The 23,667-nt window shown below is 37.2% G+C and overlaps 1 protein-coding gene across 2 annotated transcripts in view; it reads left to right on the plus strand.

Moving 5' to 3' along the window:
* Window positions 1-23,667, plus strand: part of dab2ipb (DAB2 interacting protein b) — a 238,384-nt gene that overhangs the window by 10,991 nt on the left and 203,726 nt on the right. The window contains exon 1 of one of the 2 annotated variants that reach the window (XM_007260389.4): window positions 20,378-20,505. The exons of the other annotated variant lie outside the window; for it this stretch is intronic. The gene's annotated coding sequence lies outside the window, so the exon portion shown is untranslated. Of the gene's footprint in view, window positions 1-20,377; window positions 20,506-23,667 lie in introns of those variants that run through there. 2 annotated transcript variants of the gene reach the window in all.

A 23,667-nucleotide genomic window follows, 5' to 3' on the forward strand; every position in this document is an offset into this window, starting at 1 on the left:
ACGAGAGCTAGAAACAGTGTCTTCGGCCCTGATTGAGATGGAAATGGGTCTAAGGCTTTGTTGTGCTGCTTCAGTTTTTGTGTTGTGGAGGAGAAAAACATGGAGGAAGGGATTTAGTGAAGAGGAGGGAGAGATATACACAAGAGATTTTTTTAAGTGATGAGAATAGAGTTTCTTTTCCCTGTTTTTTCCTGTCTGTCTGTGTCTCTCTTTCCTTCTCTATCTCTCTTTTTCTATCTGTCTTGCCTCGAGGAAACATTGCATACTCCCTGCCAACTCTGACTCTGGAGATTTTACAAAGTTTTTATTCCTCATGATGAAACCAAAGCCCAAACAGATACTGTGTGGTTGTGTGTACGTGTATCTAATTAAGCTCTGAGCTTATAAACATCTCGCTGCTCTCTAATTCCCTCATAGTCTCAGAGTGCGTCTGTGTGTGTTAAGTGGTGTCTGTGAGCGTGTCCTCTAAGGAGATCTATGAAGAAACCCCAAGAGAAGCAGAGTTAGTTTGGTACCCTGTCATTGCTCTTTCAGTCGGACCTCATTATGAGCATATTGGCACTGAGGGGACTTCACTATTTTTTTTCACAGCAAGTTTTCAATGTCTTTTTCACGTTTATGTCTTGAAATCTTGACTCTCCAGATTTATAAATCTGTTTCAGCATAAAGTAATTACACAGTTGTAGATTTAATTATGAAAGCAGCTATCCTTTGCACTACAATCAGTATGATGCTCAAACAACGGTTTGTAATTTTACTTAATCACTACTCTGCAAAATACTCCAGAAAAGCCACATGAAAGTGTTCTTTAGAGCCTAACGCTCATTTCTTGACTAGCACCATTCATTCAAGTGCATATATAAATTCACGTTACTACAGAACTACTCATATAAGTGCTATAAGTGCTTTAATCTTCAGTAGATTTAGATGCTAAGCTAGAATTTACTCCATCAAAAATTTAAATCTTTCCAAACATACTGGCATCATAAAACTGGCATTCAGTTTAAAGCAGGATTGATCTGGGTAGTCCTGGGAGGTCCTGTCGTGTCACATCTCAACTAAAACACACGTTTTAGTTGAGATCCAGGGTTATAGAGCAGTATAATGTTGTTAGGTATACCATTATATGTAAATCGATAATTATCCTACCCAGTACATTTGCTTCATATGGTATTAAACAAAATGCAGCTGAAAAGATTTGAAACCAAACAATCAATAGGCTAATCAATAAATCAGCAGATTAATCTATAATGATGATAACCATTAGCTGGAAATACAATCATTCAAATGAGTTTGACCTAATTCACATATATTTTAACTATTACCTGTACCTATTTATTAGGGATGTGACAAGACACTCATCTGAAACTCAAGCCGAAACAAACCATGATATTAGGTTCACATAAAGTAGATGAGACAAGATGTTAACAAATATATATTTATTTACATAAGATAAAATATATGATTTAAACTCACAAAATGTTTTTTTTTTTATTTTGCATGTAATCATCTTGTTATTATGTCAGTTATTCGTTTTATTCTTGATTATGAATAATGTATGTTTTATCATATGCAGTTAAAGACAACAGTATGCAAGTACTGCAGAACTATTCTTAGAATCCCAGAATACAGTAAGTGTGCTGTATTCAACTGGCAATGCCCCTTGAGGGTTCTATACAGACATGGCAACCTATGACTTCAGCTCTGCTTGTCCTCTATGTTTCTTTCCTTATATTTCTCTGAATGATGGCATGAGATCTCGTCACACGTTTTAACTGTCAAAGCTGTTGATGAACTTGTTCAACAGAAAATACCATAATTTCATTCCTACAAGAGTCCGTATATAATAAAAGTATATAATAAACGGTTTTATAATAATTTTATAATAACTGTGCACCATTTGATAATGTATCATATACATACTATCTACTGTGATACCATTTAATGTGATTTTGTTTGTCAATTATCAGTTATTACCATGAAATCTCATAACATTATAACCTTACTACAATTTTCTAAATTAGAGTTTAACTGTATCTCAGATGATATGAACTTCTTGTCAAAGGTTTAGACACTCCTACATAGGGAATAACACATATCCAACATGTAATAAAAGCTAAATTAACAAAATCTATAAAATAAGACATAAAGAATTGTGCAGGGGTCCAAACTAAGTGTTAAGACACACTAGCCCCTCCTGTGACCTGATGAACGTTTTCACAGTCTTGTCATTTTCTCAGGCAGCTTCATAAAGAATCACCTAGATGATTTCCCAAGACTGAAGAAGGTAAAAAGTGCTGAATATGCTGTCGTATAATATGCTAGAAAGAAATTTACTGATCCAGAAGGAAATATGCTGAGCACTTGCTGGCCCACATTTCAGTTTTCATGCCAGATTTTGCAGGGAGATTTTCCACATCTACAAAGTTGACCCGTACAAGATGGAACTTTGGATTTTTTGCTCTTAATGTCCAAATTATCTCAAACACATCCAGTGATGCTGAGGTCTGGATCCTGGGCTGCAGTCCATAGTTTTAAGAACATCAGCAGCATCTTTGCTTGATATAATGAGATATTCTTGTTTGGCCATTTGCTTTATCAGTAAGTGTTGAGTCTTCTTATCACAGTGGAAAGATAGACACAAATAACTGTTGATGTTCTCTCTCTCTCTCTCTCTCTTGCTCTTTTTGCGCACGCTTTCACTCTCTCACTTTGTGTATCTGATACTTGGTCTTGCATGGTTGTTAGGGGCTTCATTTTACCTGTACATTATTAGTATTTATTTGACTAAAAGTTAAGTAAACCGGGGATGTTAATTGAATTTCACACAGAATTATAATATACAAACAAGATTTTTAGCCCTAAACTGATTGTTTAAGAAAATACATTTTTGTATTAACTTCACAATTTATAGTTGAAGTTAGAAACTGAAATATAAGTTCACTTTGCTACAAAGGGAAAATGAATCTTGATGGCTGAAAGGTGCCAAAGGCTGGCATGAAATTACCCCGTGTCTTTAGCGAGAGGCTGTTTGGGAAGTGGGCTGGTAGGGATGGCACTGGGGAGGACACACTAAACACAGCTCAGCAGGGGACCATTTGCTTTCATTTGTTAGTTATAGACACCCTGCTGAGTGTGTGTGTGAGAGAGAGAGAGAGAGAGAGAGAGAGAGTTGAGAGGGAAGCAAACAAAATGGAAAGAGTAACTGCAGTACGTGCGTGTCCAAAACAAATGAGTTTAAAAATATATATATTTTTTACTTATATAAAAATAGGACAACTGCAACATAAGCAATGCAAAATACAAATACAACAGTCATTTTTATTCTTTATAAACCAACATTTTTTTAATTGCTCGTTTTACCCTTTATTTTTTCATTTGCAATGTTTATAATTGCTTTTAGCCCAAACCCATTAATTTTATGTGTTTTTTCTTCCTTGAAATTAATCCAGTATGTAACAGTAAACTTGTGGACTGTACATAAGAGTGATTCACCACTGAGTTCAAATGGTCCCATAGACTGTGTATAGCTGGACAGAGCATCATCTCTCAAAAGTGAAGCCACCACAGGTCGGGCGCCCCCTGCTGTATGGTTTCAGAAAGCTGTGTAACCCCACCCATCCCCACAGGTTTCAATGGCAAAACAGACAACTTTCAATCACGTTTTATTCGAATATACTGTAATTCTACCTCCATTATTTAAATGTAACAGCTACTGTAACCTCTGCTTATACTGTTAATTGTTTATATCCCCACAGAATTAGTTTTTTAAAACGTTATTCAGCTCTATTCAAAAAGGTGTGGTTATTGTAAAAGGGCTGGGTTACACCTAGCCGGGGTGGGACCAATGACTGTATGGGTGGGACCATAGACTGTGTATAGCTCTGTGCAGGCAGCCCTCAGGGGTGGAGTTATTTAAATGAGTAGGCTGTCTCTCCACAGTCTTTCTCCCTCCTCTGGTCTCTACTGCGCAGACTCGGGTATCAGAATCGCCAACATGGCGGAAGATTTTGGCTTCATTTTCATTGAATGAATTGGAACGGCGAAACGGCGTCCATCTTTTTTACAGTCTCTGAATGGTCCATATGGCTTTTGTTGGCTGACTGCAGTACTTTTAACCATGCCCAATCCCATGTAAGTAAATTTAACAGAAAGAAAACTTCAAATTTACAAATCCATTACATATTTTTGGTCAGTTTTGTCACTTTTGTAGGTTTCCCCCAATTTAACTCCCCTTTCATCTCTCCCACTGTTTATCGTCACAATGAAGTAACGTGTATTATAGGAGATATTTAATAACACTTAAAGGATTGTGGTGATAAAGTGATTGCCAGCTGTTGGCCAGTTAATTGACAGCAAAAACTGTGCGGCTGATATTGTGAATACACAGATATATTTAAGTTAATAAATGACACATTAATGTGTCTGCTGTTGTTTAAGCTTGTTTTAAATAGTTGATATTGATATTAACTTTTCTGGTATGAAGAGGCAGAGGCTTTGCACTGAATATGGGTGGGATTTTCGTTTTCGTGGTGATTCTGCCTTGTCTCATCACTACTGAGCATTCTCTCACTCTTATTATCTTCAGCTGTGCAAGTGTCAATGCTTTGTAGGGATGGCCGCACCCACTCAAAACAGGGTCTGTGTGCTAAACCACACCCTACTATACTAAGTGCACCACCATTATAAGTGCAGAGGTGTAGAAGTGTGTGGTCTGGGATGCAGCCATGCATTCCTCGGTAGAACTAGCAGCGCTGTATCAGCTTAACACACGTTTAGTACTTGTAGCAGTTGCATTGTCAAGACGGCCGAATAACAGCAGCATTGATGCTGTTCCTTCATTGTCACATGTTAAAAATATTTACTGCAGAGCTGCTGTTATTATAACATAATTTAACCATTTTAATGCTTATACAGGAAGACAATAGTTTAAACTAACATCACAACCTGTTGCTACATTGATTATTAACATTATAAATTTTTTTTGGAAGTACACTTGCCAGTGATTACATTTGGCACTTTTGTCCAAAGCGACTTACAATAGTGATGTGCATAGAGTAATACAAGTTAACGGTAAAAACGTTATTAGATAGGGCCTAAAGGAGGTCAAAGGGGAATCATGGGATAGAGGAGTGAAGGAGGGGAAGAAGGAAATGAGGTTAGAAGTATGTAGTTAGTTAGAGGTGTTAGGAGAGTAAGTGCTCTTTGAAGAGCTCTGTCTTTAGGAGTTTATTAAAGATAATTATGCATAACCCCAATAATTAAATAATTCCCCAGTAGTGAAATACAAATGAATGAAAATCGCTCCACAATGTTTAAATGTTCATAAATTTCCAAAACATATGCATAAGTGTACCTTGCTCAGTATTGCACCTGGGACATATTGAAGATACACTTCCAAACATCCTCTGAATTATGGCCTTGAATATTAGCATTATTAAAATAAGCTTTTAATAACTATAATAGAGAGAAGAAACACACATGGCATCACACAAAGGTATGTATTCATGCACCACCCCTGAAGTAGAAGTATTTTTCCAGAGCTGATCATTGTCATGAAAACACTCATAAATCTTCAGGAATTTGATCTAACTCTGCACTGCTTTTTGAAAAGCAGCCAATGTGAGCATGTGCTGTTTTAAACCAGATTTTTACAGCATTGGACTGGATATCCCATCCAGCATTTTTTGTCGATAACAAGTCCAAATCTAATAACAATACCCAGTGGATACCAGTATACAATCTTTAGCATAAAGCACACTGGTTAGAAATAAATGATGTTCATATGAGGTTTATAACTGTAATTGCTCTCTAGCACCACCTACAGCACAAAGCCAGTGTGTTCCTCCTTTTACAGGTCTCTCTTTCTATCAAATTACATATGAACACGTCTACACAAAACCCTGTGTGCGTATCCATATTGTGTTCTTAAGAAATCAGCTCGCTGCCAACTGCTAAAACCAATCCCCTCTTACATGCTGAAAGCACTGAGCTGTGCAATGGATTGTGTTTGCAGTTGTAAATGGTTTTCAGCTGAGCCAGTGGCACTTTGAATGCCAATGAATGGACCATGGGTGATAGCAGGATATCTGAGTACTCTCCAGCTGAGGATCTAAGCATGACAGACAATCAACATGCAGATTATAATCCAGTTTATATGGAAAACAATTCATTCTTCTTTTGTTTAATAGGCATATTTATAGTACAGGCTCAAAGTACAACATTGTGCTTATAATGCGGTAAATGCAGCCATTCCTTTTGGCTGGTGTTAAACATTGAATATTTCAGATTAGCATGAAATATGATAATCTCTAATGCATTGAATTAGCAGATATATATTCTGTTTTACGTTGGAAGCCTTTTATGAAGTATTTTAAAACTTTAAACAAAACTTTGAAGAAAAATTAGAACAGAACTTTCTTTTCCACACAGGCCGTTTTCTAACCATACACTGTGAAAAGGTCAATTCGTAGGTATCACAGGTTATTGCATTTTTGATATAGTGAAGTATAATTTAGTAATTTTATATAGGTGTGTGGCTTACTCTATAGTTAGAAGTGTGTATAATATAAAACATTAAGGCTTAATAGAGTTTACTTTGTATCACAAAATAATTACACAGTATATATGAAGGAATCAGTCTGCATTTGCAGAAAACAGTTGCAGAATGTAAACAAATTTGTACGGTGCAAACTGCAGTGTATTAAAGGTATAAGAACTTTAAAAAGTTTTATAAACAATACAAACAGATATCAATTTACTATATGCTGCAAAATGATGTTTATCAGTTACAATTCCTTTGGTTTTCCAGTTAAAGCTCCACTAGGTAGGATTAAAAAATTTGTGCTCGTGGGCTCCCCCTACAGTTGCAGAGTGTAATAAATGTTTCATTAGAACTAAAGGTCGGAAAGCAGGTCGCAGTTCTCGCGAGCGTTAATCGCGGCCGCCTCGGAAAACTTACAGAGTCTGGTTTGAGCTCAGAGGAGCTCCGGCACAGACACGAGAGCACTGCTATTCCTCCTATTACACCTCAATGGAGCACTGCAGTGAGTTTTAAGCTGTAATTTTACTTCTTTAAAAAGATCAAAAATCAAGGAAATCCTACCTAGTGCTGCTTTAACCTTTAAGTTACAGTATTAAAGTTTTAAAAAAAGGCTATGTTTGTCCCTTGAGTTCATATAAAGCAACTGAGCTAAATCAGAGTTTATAAATGTCTGATCCATTTTATACGTAAAATATGTACTTTTGTAATCAACACAGAACTATATCAAATGTTTCAGTACAGCAGACATAATTTGTTATCGTTTTGAACTCAAGTTCTAAGCCTTTTAAACATGCTCTACCTGTATCTCCAGGATCAGATCGCCAACCAATCAGCTCACAGTAATAGTAATGCAAAATGTTTTCTGTAGATAAATTGAAATATACAGGCACACTTTTTTTGCTTTTTTTTTAGCAAAATTTTAGTAAAAAGCCAGTGCTCCTTACTCCCAGTCGCCGACTAGACCAGATATCTAGAGTGCCAAATATTTGGCCGGTGTCCGTGACTGATCGGCAATCAGTTGGCAGCATCTCTTTAAGCATCTTTCGGTAGTTTACACTACACGACTGTGTGAGCACCAAGTGATCCCCGATTTGCCTCAGAGCATTTACACACTCTACACCCTCAACAAGGACTTTTTTCTGTCTGATCAAGCACAATAATTCAACTTCTGAAGATTCTTAAAAAATAGCTTGTTATTAACCTGCACTATACTTATGTCTGGTCAAGAGAAAAAAAAACATAGTTTAGGTATTTCCATTATCTGAAGAGGTTTTTATACAAGGTTATTTGTATTGTATGGTTTGTGCTTCTTTGTGTTTTAAAAGCTTCCAGTTTCTTTTCAGTCTCTTTAGCAGGAATGTCATACTTGTGTCATTGTGAGCAGGAATGCAACTCTTAGGCAGCTCTGAGAGTCTGGGTCCTTCCGGAACAGAGACTTCCAAGGACCGCTGGCCTTTTTCAGGCAGGCACATCCTAGACCTCCTGTTGGCTCTGCAAAGGGGGGCTTTGTGTCTGCGATGGCAGCTGCCGACATTCTTCTCCTCAGTGCTGAAGTTGAGCTTTAACCCCTTAATCTCTAAGTGTCTTTTTTATGTTCCATGTGCATGTGAGTTATATCTGCGGGCTGGATGTGTCCGTGTGGTTGCTTAGGTATGGAAATAGCTGTACTGCTGTCTGCTCAAGAAACTTTGCTTGCTTTGGGGTATTTTTTTTTACATTTTTTAATTACTTTTAACTGAGTTGGACACTTGCCTTTCTGCACTGTATTATAAGCTTAGATGCCTTAAAAACAGTGCAGTTATCCAGTATGAGTCAGAGGTTTGGACACAACTTCTCATTCAATATGTTTATTTTTTTCTACATTGTAAATTGATACTGAAGTCATCTAGACTATAAAGAAACACATAATGAAAAAACATAAAGGTGTTAAACAATCAAAATAATGCATTTAGCTGCTCTTATCTGGGGTGGTTTCTGAGGCTGGTAACTCTGATGAACTTATCCTGTGCAACAGAGGGAACTCTGGGGTTTCTTTCCTGGGGCGTTCCTGATGAGTGCCATTTTCATCATGACATGTTTAATGTTCTTTGCGACTGCAATTTTAAAATTCTATTTTATTCTTATTTTATTCTTATTTATACTTTACTTAATTGAGTCATAATACGGAATAGAACATTACTTAAATAGGGCTGCTCACTGTATATCATAGACTGTGTATAGCTGGACAGAGCATCGTCTCTTAAAAGTGAAGCCACCACAGGTCGGGCGCCCCCTGCTGTACGGTTTCAGAAAGCTGTGTAACTCCACCCATTACCATAGGTTTCAATGGCAAAACAGACAACTTTCAATCATGTTTATTTCCAATATACTGTAATTCTACCCTCTTATTTAAATGCAGCAGCTAGTGTAACCTCTGCTTATATTGTCAAATTTTTATATCCCCACAGAATTCGGTTTTTAAAACGTTATTCAGCTCTATTCAAAAAAGGTGTGGTTATGGTAAAAGGGCTGCTTGTGGGCGGGACCAATAACAGAACGTCAGCTCCGCTCCGCCCCGCTCTGCAGCCTGTGACCGCGAGGCAGCCCTCAGGGGCGGGGTTATTCAAATGAGTAGGCGGTCTCTCCACAGTCTTTCTCCCTCCTCTGGTCTCTACTGCGCAGAATCGGGTGTCAGGATCGCCAATATGGCGGAAGATTTTGGCTTCATTTTCATTGAATGAATGGGAACGGAGCACGGCGTCCATCTTTTTTACAGTCTCTGCTGTATACCAAACACATCAAGAGGCAAGAAATTCAAGTAATTAACTCTTGACAAATTCAGCACAGCTGTTACCTGAAACCCATTCCAGGTGACTAAGTGTTTGGGGTTTGAGAGTGCCTTTCTGGGTATGGTGATGAATTTATGTGTTTTGAGATGGGGTAGAGCAACCTTGTGGATTAAAACCCACACCTTTTCCATATGGAAAGGACTTTGAGTTTGATTGGCCAAAATATTTTGTGTGTTTTTGCCACAAAAGAGACGTATGTAGTTCCAAACAATATTTTCATGCTGCAAAACATGATTAATTTATGGGAAGCCACTTTCTGAATAAATCACATACATTTATAACTTTATGTTTGGAGTGTACAGAAGTATGTTTAGTCTGCTAAAATGATGTGACTGTATAAAACATGTTCCGTCCTCTTATGGATTTAAACATTTTAAAAACATCAAAGCCTTCTACACTTTTCATCACAGCTTATTTTCTGACCACAGGACCTGATATTATAGTGTGTGTGTGTGTGTGTGTGTGTGAGTGAATCAGTCACAATGTCATAGCTAGAGTTTTTATTGCTGCTGGGTTGAGGGTGGTCCACCTTCCAAAAATATCCACCCAAGAGTGGCTCTGTGGTCACAAACTTACCACTGATGAAGGGCTAGAAAATTACTGCCACAAATTGTGTGTGAATGGGTGGGCTACCGTCACTCACTGTACAGCAGCAGCCATTAAAATAAGCTAAAACTGTACATGATGTAACATGATATATATATGATATATATGTTTTAAAGCGGCAGTGCAGATATTTCCATTTACTTCTAATATAATTCCTTTAAATAAGTGGAGGTTCTTTAATCTGAAATGGTTCTACAAACCGGGGGGTTGGGGGGGGGGGGGGCCATATGGTCCTAAAATAACAGAACAGCAATTTATGTTATTTTTGCAAAAATGATATCCTAAGCAATATGACATGACAAGAAGTTTTTTTTTATTTTAAAATATTCCACTGCATCAAAATAAATGTAATGATTTATTTAAGATAAATGTAACAGTTTCAAACATTCATTAGGATTTTGTATGAAACAATACTGTATAAAAAAAAAACTATGTAACCTAAACCTATAGTGCCGAATATTTAGTGCTTGAATATAAACTGCAAACATAAATAATGATAAGATATATAAGATAAATCTCTAATATTACAATAAAACTTTCACACAGAAAATGATGAAGGGATGCAGGCTTTACATTTTTATTAATTTAAGACTGAGAACCACAGCAAATAAAACAAACAAACAAAAAAACACGCTTAAACACAAAACAAATAAACAAGACTAAGCAAACTAAACTGACAAGACTAAAGATAACAAAACTACATTAATATAACAATACTTGTGAAAATGTTAAACAAAAGAACTGAGATTAGACTGAGCACAAAAACCTTTTATACACAAAGAGGGTGAGGAACACCTGGGACCGGTAACAAGGGGGCGTGGTTACAGAGTCAGGGCAGAGACAGGGCAGAGCACATGGGGTAGGAAAACAAAACAAAGCCATGTGCTAGGAGCATTTGGCAACGAAAACAGCAACAAACACAAGAGCCGGACAGGAACAGAAAAATATAAGGCATAAAGGGCTAAAGGTGTGAAAATACCTTATTTTTTGTTCAGGTTCAGGTTTTCTTATTGTGTTTTTATATTGCATCACAAAATAGAAAAACACGATATACCCCTTTCCCCAACCCTCACAAGACCAGACATAATACAAATGAATATAAAAATATAAACACACATACATATATACATATTAAGCATACATATACAGGGGTTGGACAATGAAACTGAAACACCTCTCATTTTAGTGTGGGAGGTTTCATGGCTAAATTGGAGCAACCTGGTGGCCAATCTTCATTAATTGCACATTGCACCAGTAAGAGCAGAGTGTGAAGGTTCAATTAGCAGGGTAAGAGCAGAGTTTTGCTCAAAATATTGCAATGCACACAACATTACGGGTGACATACCAGAGTTCAAAAGAGGACAAATTGTTGGTGCACGTCTTGCTGGAGCATCTGTGACCAAGACAGCAAGTTTTTGTGACGTATCAAGAGCCACGGTATCCAGGGTAATGTCACGAACCACATCCAACAGGATTAACTGTGGACGCTGTAAGAGGAAGCTGTCTGAAAGGGATGTTCGGGTGCTAACCCGGATTGTATCCAAAAACATAAAACCACAGCTGAAATGCCCAAATCACGGCAGAATTCAGTGTGCACCTCAACTCTCCTGTTTTCACCAGAACTGTCCGTTGGAACAAGAAATTATTCTGGTCTAAAACCAGGTGTTTCCGTTTTATTATTCAACCCCTGTACATATATACCTACAAATATATAAATACCTACATAAACATATGAATAAATTAAATGAAGTTATAATAGTAATAATAATAATAAGAAAAAGAAGAAGGTAATTATAGAAAGAAAAAATGTATAAATATACAAATCAATTCAGCGTATTTTCATAATCATATTATCGTATAAGATACAATACGGCACAGCCTTTTTAAATACTCATATATCGCTATATATTCATGTAAAAATAGCTCTTTAGATATGTATAGATGTAAAGGTTTTTTAGGGAATGAAATGTATACAATGTAAATAGATTTGTCTTTCCTTCTGAAGGAGGGATGCAATTTCATCCCCCGTGCTCCTGATCTTTTTTCATATGTAATTGAGGCAGCTGCCTGGGTGGGTGAAAATTGACCCACCTGCTGGATCAGACGGACTGTGGGCTTTCCGGTTGGGGATTAAACTAGTATCCTACTAGTTACTAACAGCAGGGGGTCGCCTACCACTTGCTCATTTGTTTTGAAGTTATGCAGCAGAAAGCTAAAGGCAGATGGCAGAAAATGCTCAGCAAGTCATAGTGAAAGCAGTTTCAATCACACCCCTTTAAAAATGTGCGAGCTGTCTTGTTCAGTGATATGCAGTAAAGTTAGAGAGCAGCTCTGAGTCACGCCTCAGTACTTCACCAGCAGCATGTTCTACTGAGACTTTCTCACAGCAAGCAAATTCTTCCTTTCACAAGTATATATATATCATGACTACCAGTCCAGTCCCAGCACTATCTAATGCTAAAACTGTTCCACAAGCCACTTAAACATGTTACAGTTTCTAGCTCCGTTACCTTATTGGCAGAGTTATTGGCAAAACTATAAATATACACAGATATGGGACAGGAACTAGTATTCTGTCCCATGACTTTTGCCAAGAATGCTTCACTGACTGCAGGCACTGTACATGCCGTTCTATCAAGATGCACAATCATTACAACCCACTGCACTGTCCACTGCGGGTGGTAATGCCTTCTATTATTAACTGATTATCCTTGGTAGAAATATTGGCCCAGAAATAATTGCAATATTATCATACAATTTTATTGTATTATTTTAAGATCATCTCAAATGCCCATAATAGAATATTAGTGTATATAATAGCATAATAACGCAATACATGTTTAATTATAAATAATTATTAATAATTTAAATATTGGCACATTGTTTTTTATATCCTAAATGAATTACTGTAAACATGGATTTTAAATAGTTCATGTAGCAACTCATTAACCTTAATGGGTTTACTGTGCCAAATGTGCTCTATAATATCTAATGCCATTAGGCTATATCTAGATTAGAAAAAATAATTGAGGTCATGTTTATATATAGTATGAGTCAAAAGTTGGGACACACCTTCTAATTCAATATTTTTCTTTCTTTATTTATTTATTTAACTTATTTTCTACATTGTATATTAATATTAAAGTGACAGTCCATATTATTTTGTTTCTAATCTGAAAGCAGAAGCATTTCTGAGTGGGGAAGGGATAAAATATTATGTTTAATGGTACCAGTTTGCTAAAAACAATCATCCCTGCTAAGCCTAATACTAATATATTCATTCTAAAAACTGGGGTGTCGGGTCGCTTTTTGTGGGAGTTCTTCTGGCCACGTGCTTACGTGGTCTTTACGTGCTTACATCACATGTACAGCCTCTAAAAGAGGATCCGGCTCGGTTTTACTAAATGAGCGGCTGGTGGAGCAATGGAGACTTCAGAAGGGGAAACATAGTAAAACCAAAGTATGTAGTTGAAGTAAAGTTTCTGACTGAGCGCACTCTAACTCTCTCTTTCTGACTGAACATAACCTGGAATCAGATTCATCCGCTCTGAAAGGAGACTGCATCACACCCGCCCGGTTTAAAATGATTCTTCCTCATACTCTGTGCAATTACCTATTCTCACCAGAGAGGGCACTAAATCTCAAAACTTACGGACATCAGCTTTAAAGACATGAAAACAATTGGACACTTATTGAATGACAAAATAATTCTGCATGTGTTAGCTTTACTGTCTTCAGTATTAAATTTACACTGTAAATAAAATTAAAAAAAGAAAAAACTTTTGACTGGTACTGTATTTTATGATTACCTATAGTAATTGATGTAACAGGTATGACACACATGACATAGTGCAGGGGTCGGCAATTAAGTTTGGCCGCGGGCCAGATTTTTTCCAAGCCATTACATGGCGGGCCACAAGCACTTGGCGGGGGGGGGGTGGGGGGGGGGGGGGTTTGGCGGGCGCGGTGGCGGGAGGGCGCTCTTAAAATGACAAGCAGACATTCAAGTGGGCTGATGTGGGTGAAATCTGTGGACTGACCATTGGGGGCGCTATTAATGATATACCTGTTTGTTAAATAAAAAAAAAAAAAAACGAATAAAAAAAAAAAAACAGAATAAAGAAGCTAGCAGTTATCTAACAGCCCGTGGCTCTATCAAAAAATCTTTAATAAATTTTTCTGTTTTGGAAAATTAAGTTTCTAAATAAAGAGCATTTTTGAGACGGACAGTCCGATTTTTTTTTTCATTATAGTTCAACCTCACGGGCCAGATGTTTCTTGCTTGCGGGCCGCATCTGGCCCGCGGGCCGCCTATTGCCGACCTATGACATAGTGGATCATAAAATCTTAAATGCTCATACGACTTAATAAAAATGCACTGTCCCTTCCATCCATCACCCACTGTCAGGCCTCACTCGAACGCCAGTAATTTATGTCACCTTGCCATGAGCATGTGGACCAAAGAGCTTCACTCACGAGATAACTCCTCACAACGTGTAGAGGTGTAGATGTTCCCAAGTTTTCCACTGAGATAACACTTAATGATCTGTTTACATACTCCTGTCCAATGAGCTATTGATATTCATAATTATTATAATTAAAAATAATGTTACAGTAAGTGTTTTTTTTATGAAAACAAACTATAAAAAACTGATACTGTGTGTCAAATTTCCTGTACACAAGTGATTGTCCAATATTTCTTCTAAAATAAAGAACACTAGGTGTTGGAAATTTGCAGTGCGAATTTGATTGTGTTTAGCTACAAGATGATTAGGAAGGATAGGTAATAACTGCATGATTTGCTCGCAGTCATAAAACACCACTTCAAGTGTGCCAATACTTCTAGATGTAAAATTCAAGCAGCACTTTTTTCAATTCCCAAGAGCAGAAACTATATCTTTCTCCATAAGTAGCATGAATTCTTTTGCCAATGTGTACGTTCCTCCTGAAACTGCATTAAATCTGCAGCGAGTGTGCTTCTTTAGGAGCAAAGCTGCATAACATTATTATGCATGAAGACCATGAATATTCATAGGAGTGCAGGATGTAACCAGTCTATCTGTATTTTTAATGGGCTTTTCCTTTGCTAATGCATTTTGAATTCAGGAAGCTGTGAGTGGATTCATATACCTCATACAGAGGTATGAAACAGTTTGTTCACCCCTGATCATTTTCATGATTTTCCTTTATAAATCTTTGGTTGTTTGGATCAGTAATTTTAGTTAAATATATCATATAGCAAATGAACACAGTGATGTTTGAGAAGTGAAATTAAGTTTATAGGGTTTACAGAAAGTGTGCAATAATTGTTTAAACAAAATTAGGCAGGTGCCAAAATTTGGGAACCCCAACAGAAAAATTACACCAATATTTAGTAGATTTTCCTTTTGCAGAAATAACAGCCTCTAAACGCTTTCTATAGCTTCCAACGAGAGTCTGGATTATGGTTGAATGTATTTTGTATCATTCTTCTTTAAAAAAAAAACATCTATAGTTCAGTCAGGTTTGATGGTTTCTGATCATGTACAGCCCGCTTTAAATCACAACACAGATTTTCAATAATATTCAGGTCTGGAGACTGAGCTGATCATTCCAGAACGTTGTACTTGTTCCTCTGCATGAATGCTTTAGTAGATTTTGAGCAGTGTTTATCGTTTAGGGTCGTTGTCTTGTTGAAGTATTCAGCCCCGACACAACTTCAACTTTCTCACTGATTCTTGAACATTGTTCTGAAGAATCTGCTGATATTGACTGGAATCCATGAGACCCTCAATTTTAAAAACCTGCACTGATCCCACAGCCCCACAGCATGATGGAACCACCACCCAATTTTACTGTGGGGAGCAGTAAAGTGTTTGTCTTGGAATACTGTGTTCTTTTTCCACTATGCATACCGTCCTCCAAATAACTCAGTTTTAGTTTCATCAGTCCACAGAACCTTATTCCAAAATGAAGCTGGCTTGTTCAAATGTGCTTTAGTATACCTCAAGCGACTCTGTTTGTGGCGTGTGCTCAGAAAAGGCTTCTTCTGCAGTATTCACCCATTCAGACTCCCATTCAGCGCAAAGTGCGCTGAATAGTTTAACTGATCTAGGTCTTTGGAGCTGGTCTGTGGGATGACTATGACTGTTCTCTCACCATCCTTCTCTGCTTATCTGAGATTTCTCTTAACTTAACTAGAACTGTGTCTGTGGTCTTCCATTTCCTCACTATGTTCCTCACAGTGGAAACTGACAGCTGGAAGCTTTTTGTATCCTTCCTCTAAACCATGATGTTGAACAATCTTTGTTTTCAGGTTATTTGAGAGTTTTGTTTTGAGGCTTCCAGAACGCCACTCTTGCAATGGGCTCCTTAACCCTTTCTCATAATTGGATTCACCTGTGTATGTAGGTCAATGAGCTTACCAAACAAATTTGTGTTCAATAATTAGTGCTAAAGGTATTCAAATCAACTAAAGGACAAGCGTGCCCAAATTTATACACCTGCCTAATTGTGTTTAAAGGATTTTTGCACAATTTCTGTAAATCCTATAAACTTCATTTCAACTCTCAAATATCTGTGTTTGTCTGTTATATGATATATTTAACTGAAATTACTGATCCAAACCACCAATGATTTATAAAGGAAAATCATGAACATTATCAGGAGTGCCCAAACTTTTTCATACCAATGTATACCTCATACTCACTCTCACTAGCTGAATAGTGCAAATCTATATCTGTATTGCTGTCAAAAGCTATCAATATTAAACCTGAAAAAAATCAGTGCCCATTTTTCATTTATTTCATTTCCAGTCAAAACAATCCACTTGCTCAAAGAAGGAGAAAGTCAAAAAAACATTTAAGTTCCCGAAGTGAAGGCTAAAATGTAATTTAAAGATCCAGAAGGAATGGGACCCCTAACAACTTGACTCTTTCCTCAGATCTGTGAACAATATCCACAAAGTGTTTTTGTCCATTTTTTCACTGTGAGAAGACAACCCAACACTCTGAGTGTGAAAGGATGACATCAGAGGACTGACCATGCTCCAGACTTCAACATTATTTAATGTGTTTGGAAAGGCTTGGATGGTGAAAAGTAGAAAATGTTGTTCTTCTAAAAAACGCCTAAAACTGAACTTTGGAGATGGGGAAACACTGATAATCTGTTTCCTGAGATTAATAGAACAAGTACATTATTGGGCCACCTCTAACCTGGATACAAGACAAATGCTCACAAATGTTGCAGCTGGACCTGTAGATCCTTCACACTCTTATGTGTCCAAAGCTGCTGTTCCAGTTGTACCCATAAATGTTAAGTTATGTTATTAATGTTAATTGGTCATAAATCTGGTGACCAAGCCAATGTTACATTCTGGTGGAGACATTGCTGGAAAACCCTTGCTAAAGCAATGTCTAACAGTCATCAACCTCTCACCAAGAGGTGCACTGCCTAAAGTAGCATCTGGAGCTTTTTATAGGGCACTGGGTGAAGCACTTTTATGTCCTATAATATACGGGGTGGATCTGACATAATTGCATGCTGAGTTTTGCAGCAATCCAGGGTGTGTTATTTTTTCAGTGAGTGTGTATAGTTGTTGTTTTCAGCTTTTTTGGGGTTGTTGTTTGACTTTTTCGAAGTAGTTTAGGAACAGCTGTTACACCCTCTACTTCTCTTTTTGCTTCCTTTTTAAGTGCAAATGAAATGCTTAAGCACCAGAGTGAAAGGTGTGAGCCACACAAAAGCAGCAGAGGTGCAAAAATACAAAATTCAGAGAAACTAGTGTGCAACCAAATGTTTAGTGTAGTCCTTCTCATTAGACTTCAGACTGCAGGAGAAAAAAAATGACAAAACTCAGTGTCCTCAGACCTCCCTCTGTGGTTCACTCCAGGATGAGCCTCACGCTTTTCTAAAGGGTCAAAGGTTGCTAACATCTGAACTTCCGTCTGCTGAAATATTGTTGTCAGGAATGATATAAATCTCCACAGAAAACTGAAATGCATATTTTATGAATAAGAAATTGGTCAAACCAAATATAAGCACACTAAACACGTTAATAACCAACAAACAAACAAACAATATATTCCTTTACGTAGTTTCAGCTCGCTTTTACGAAAGAACAGGACATTCTATAGACCAAATCTCATATAAAATGAAGCAGTAATTAAGGCTGAAACCCCAGAGAAGAATAAAAAAAGGACAGAGTGACTCATCAAAAGGAGGACAGTGTCCTTTCTGCTGTCTTTTGTGTCTTTGAAACTCTACACGTCCGTAGACATTCCTGAAGGTATGCACTCTCTCTCTCTCTTTCTCTCTCTCATGCTCTGTAAATCACAGAAGAATGAATGAATGGACACCTCTCTTAGTTTTATTAGAGACTGGCTTGTATTTTCATGGTAAGAACTATGAAACTGTTTCTGTGTAAGTAAGTGTGTGTGTTAGTGTGTTAGCGTTTGTGGGTTTGTGACCTGGTAATTATTTTAATATTTCCTAAGTGAATCTTTTAAAATCTTAAAATAAGTCTTAATACTAGTGCAATTACTACATATAAGACTGCATATTTGTTAAGTAATTGCTATATTGTTCAGTAACTGCTATAAATTATTCAAGAACTAGACTTCATTATTCAGTAACTACTATATATTATTTAGTAACTACTATGAAGTATTCAGGATGTACTATAGATAATTCTGTTTGCACTACAAAACATTCAGTAAGTACATATTATTTAATACTTATTTAATAACAACTGTGAATTATTCAGTATCTTCTTTTAATTATTTAATAACCTAGATTAATTATTAAGTAAATACTATGAATGATTCAGTATCTACTATGAATTATTTAGCAACTAGAAATAATTATTCAGTAACTACTAAGAATTATTTAGGTTGAAAGCATACTACTTGTATGGTAACTAGTAAGAATTATGAATTACTCAGTATCTACTTTGGATTATATAATAGTTTTCTATTAATTATTCAGTATCTGATATGAATTATTTAGAAACTACTATAAATTGTTCAGTAAATAATACAAATTAATCAGGAAATACAATAAATCGTCTGGTAACTAGTAAGAATTTTTCAGTATCTATGAATGATTTAGAGACTACTATCAGTTATTCAGTAACTACTATGGATAATTTAGTAAACCACAACGAATAATTCTTATAAAAGCTATTTTTTAAATATGCTATGAATGATTCAGTCTGCAATAAATAATTATGTAATTAATACAAATTATTAAAAATATATATAAAAATAGATATAAACATTGCATGTACATTATGTTATGAGTTATGAGAATTATAAATAGCTGGAGTATAGAACTGCATACTAAAAAATACTTTTTATGTTTTGCCTTTAAACGACTGTTAAAGTCAAAGTTAGTTAAAGTCTTGTGAGGAGGTTTAGGCTGTAGCCAAATTCTAAAAGGAGCTAAATTGAACAGTTGGGGGCATTTGTTAAAGTTTTTTTGGAGTTAGAAAGTGAAGGAAGTGAACTCAGCTCCTGAGAGCAGGTCTGAACGCTGTACCTGTACTGTAGCATTAGAGCTGTTCTCATGTTCTCAGTTAGAAGGATTCAGTAGTGTCTTGGCTCTCGGTCTGTACAGCTGTAAAATCCAGGCTCGCTGTCTTTGCCTACTCAGCCGCAGCCCGCGCTCTGACTGCTCCACTCTCTGCGCTCTGATTGGTCCCTTCCCGGCCTGGAATTCCACTCTGTGGGCTCGTGGCCCGCCTCCTTCTGTGCCCTGGGGGCGTCAAAGAACAACGGCATTCCCCCCACACATAATGCAGGGAGAGAGGTGTGTGTGTGTGTGTGTGTGTGTGTGTGTGTGTTGAAGGAAAGGCTAGTCCAAGTTTTCAGTTAGTGGGATGCGAATTCCTCACATGAGCTACATCCAGCATATATGAACACACTCTCTCTCTCTCTCTCTCTCTCTCTCTCTCTCTCTCTCTCTCTCTCTCACACACACACACACACACACACACACACACACACACACACACACACACACACACATCACAACAGTGATGACAGTTTTTTCCTGTTCTTTCAGGGAGAAAGAGAGATGTGTAAAATTAGGGAAGAAGAAGCTGGAAAGTTCTGAGGAGAAACACTTTCACACTTACTCTGTCACACTGTAACACGTACATACACACACACACACACACACTCACACGTACACAAACACATACACCTTTCTCTCACTGCTTGTTTGCATGACTTAGATGTTGGAAAAAAGGGGAGGATCTGATCTCGGCTTGCAGTGAAAGCACCCGCCGGAGAGCTCACACACACAAAACACGCTCCCCCCCCCCCCCCCCCCCTTCACTTTTTCACACACATACACACTCCAGACTTTGCTGCTCTCACTGCAGAGGGATGGAAAGTGTGTGAGTGAGAAAAGGAAAAGACAGAGAGAGAGAGAGAGAGAGAGCAGACACTGCTTTGACTGGACTTATGTGGTGCTATTTGCTGGCCATGTGCTGAGAAGAGAATGGCTTTCCACTTTTTCTACACGCTGCTGTAGGAGTTTTTAGAGGTAAGAGAGCGTTTTCCCCTCTTTTGCTACTGTTTCGTGTGTGTGTGTGTGAGTGAGAGAGAGAGAGAGAGAGAGAGAGAGAGAGAGAGAGAGAGAGAGAGAGAAGACTATGTGCTTTTAGAGTTTACCTTTTGTGTCAAACGCTGCTACAAGGGGGGGGAAACCAAAATCTCAAGTGCTAGAATCCCACTCAGTCTCCCACACTCACACACATACACTCATATACACACGCACACACACACACACACACACACACACACACACACACACACACACACATGGCTGGTGTGAGAATGTGAGCCAGCGTGTTTGGAAAGTACAGTGGTTCTCTAATGATTTAGTTTCAGTCCACTTTGTTCTAATAACACCCAGCAGTTTTTCACACTTTTGCAGAGACTGTGGATGCAGTTCTGTTTCTTATTCAATACAAAATCGCCAGTTTAACATAGTTTGCTAACAACATGCGTCAACATATATGTTGTATATATTACTGCTGTCAGCCAAGAACCTTGTATCTCTCAAACAAATCAACTTTACAGGCGAAGTTGTCCTGCTTCACTTTTAATCTAGGTCAATGTAAAACTAATATTACATCGTGAGTTTTCAAACAATATGTAGAACACCTTAAGATTAAGCTTAAAAGTAAATAAAGGAGATGCAATGTTTTTGCATGACAGGGAAAATGTACATATAGAATAAATCTAAATCACTATCTTTTTCAGTTGACCCCTTCCAAATAATCATACCATATATTATTTATTTCTCCCTTTTAGGAGGAATCAGTTATTCTTTCTTTTTTAAAATGTATGTATTTTTTTACATTAAGAAACTGAAATGTGTTTTATTTAGACTTAAGTTTATTCATTTAAAAGGGCACCTAAAATATAACTTACACCAAAAGGGAGAAGTGGCTGATATATGGTTATTATATGGTTAATGGTTGTAAGTACGCAATTTTTTAAAATCTCATTTAGAAATATAAATTAATAGCATACATCAAAATCACAGGGTGGAATTATCCATACATTTTTTATCCAGTATACATCCTAATGCCACCTGTTTTACATTGACAATATACATCCAAATTGCAAGGAAGGATTATTCTACGTTTAGAAATATCTTTAACTCTATCTTATGTTAAAGATGTTAATTAATCTTATTGATGTAAATAGATAAATCACAGTCTGGAATTACTTATTAGAATCAGAGGAATGTGTATTTGACCATATATTAAAATTCTGGATTCTTGTTGTATGTAGACATAGTTTTTAACTGGAAGAGTTTTGTGTATGTGTGTGTGTGTGTGTGTGTGTGTGAGAGAGAGAGAGAGTATGACAGCTGTTACTTGTCAGTCTCTGATGGGAAATCTGATGATATCGGTGTCTCCTCTTTTTACGATATGTTGTTATGTGCAGATATTGAATACACTAGTGCAGAGGATCGAGTCTAGAGTTAGGAAAGCTGTTAGAAACATCTACCTTGTTATTAAAATTGAACTGCAGTGCGTGTGAACATTTTTGTGTGTTTTCGTATATGTACAGCATGCAGTTTCTGAATCTGCTGTAGACTGTGTATTGGTGATATGATATGTATTTGTTTCTGTCAAAAAAATCTCTTGGTACTCAGTTTGTTTTCTGTTTTTTAAATGTTTTTTTAGTGATTTGCGAGTATGTAAATAGTGCACTCCTAGAAAAGAAACCTTTTAGCTTTTTGAAAGTTTTAACATTTTAACTTTTTTTTTAACCTAAAGACGCATTTACACTTTCTAAGCTCTGTTTTGAACTGTGTGTATGTGGGTGTACATTTTTAAGATTTGCCCAGTTCCAGTGCTGTCATCCCTTCCCTGTAAGGTTTCCCACCTTACAGCAGTGTTTTTTGTTTTGAGCACCTCACTGATCTGTGGCGTGGCATTTTTGAGAGATTCCATGCTCAGTATTCCGAGTTCATTGTTGCTCTATTAATAGCTGGAGCGGGATAGTGTGTGAGCCGGCAGCTGGCGGGAAGGAAATGGGCCTGGAGAGGAGAGGGATTACCGGGATGGAGCACGGGGGGGTCATGCGCCAAAGTCCGGAATTACGGAATCTCTGGAATTGCGTGTTGCTGAGAATGAGTGGATTTGGGATGGCCTAAAGCAGAAAAGCTCAGGCAAGTGAATTGAAGCCTGATCTTGACGGAGTTATGCTAACAGTAGTTGTGTTTATGTGTGTGTGCCTATGATAGCATGCCTGCTTAAAACTCAACTGCACTCAAATATGACCAACAGTTACCCATCCTTTAATCCTTAATCTTCCTCAGATCACTGTCATAACAGAGACAGAATGAGTGTACAGGCTACAGTGGAACCCTGCTGGGACTGTGGGAGTGTGCACACTACCTCTATGGGTGTAAAATTGCATCAATCTTCATTTCAATCATCATCATTTTAGAATCAATATTCATTAACCTGTGCTCTTTTTTTGCCAAAACAAATATCTATATTTAGAAAATGTTTTTTTTTAATGATTTTTGTTGATTTTTTTTAAACACAGATTAATCATTTTAATAGGTTTGACCCCAGCTTCCTCCCGTAATTTATTTTTACTTTTTACAGATCCTGGTGACGTATTAGTGGAATTGTTTTGCAATACAACAAACACAGTGTCACAGTGTCTACTGTTTAGTTCAGAAGGTAGTTAGATTACGTTTTATTACTGTTTAAGTTAAAATAAGGATTAAATCTCATAACTAACTCTCAAAATCTTACCACTCCGTCTTCTTTTTGTTCTTGTTTCTCACACACACACACACCTGCTTCCTCCTTGATCCAATTCTGCATATTTCCTCTTCCTCCTATCTGGATTAATCTATTCATTTATCTGTTAAAAAGTTGTTAAATCTGGAGTGTGGAGGTTAACTGTTTGACCTGTGGGAGCTGCTGCGTTACAGTAGCATTCATTTCCTTCATTTAAGCTTCTGTGTCTGAGCTTCCTTGTGTTTAATTTAACTTTTACTCAGCACATTAAAAGATTCTAATTTAAAAAGCAGAATTAGAAAGACATGTTATGTCATGGCCATTTCAACACTTGGTCCTACCACTTATCCCTACCCCACTGTTTTGTGTGTGCACGTCTAGGTAGGGTAGGGTGTCCCAGTTCTTGTTAGGCTGGAGGTGTAGAGTGAAGT

Source organism: Astyanax mexicanus, chromosome 1 (assembly GCF_023375975.1).
Source record: "Astyanax mexicanus isolate ESR-SI-001 chromosome 1, AstMex3_surface, whole genome shotgun sequence".
Lineage (NCBI taxonomy): Eukaryota > Metazoa > Chordata > Actinopteri > Characiformes > Acestrorhamphidae > Astyanax > Astyanax mexicanus.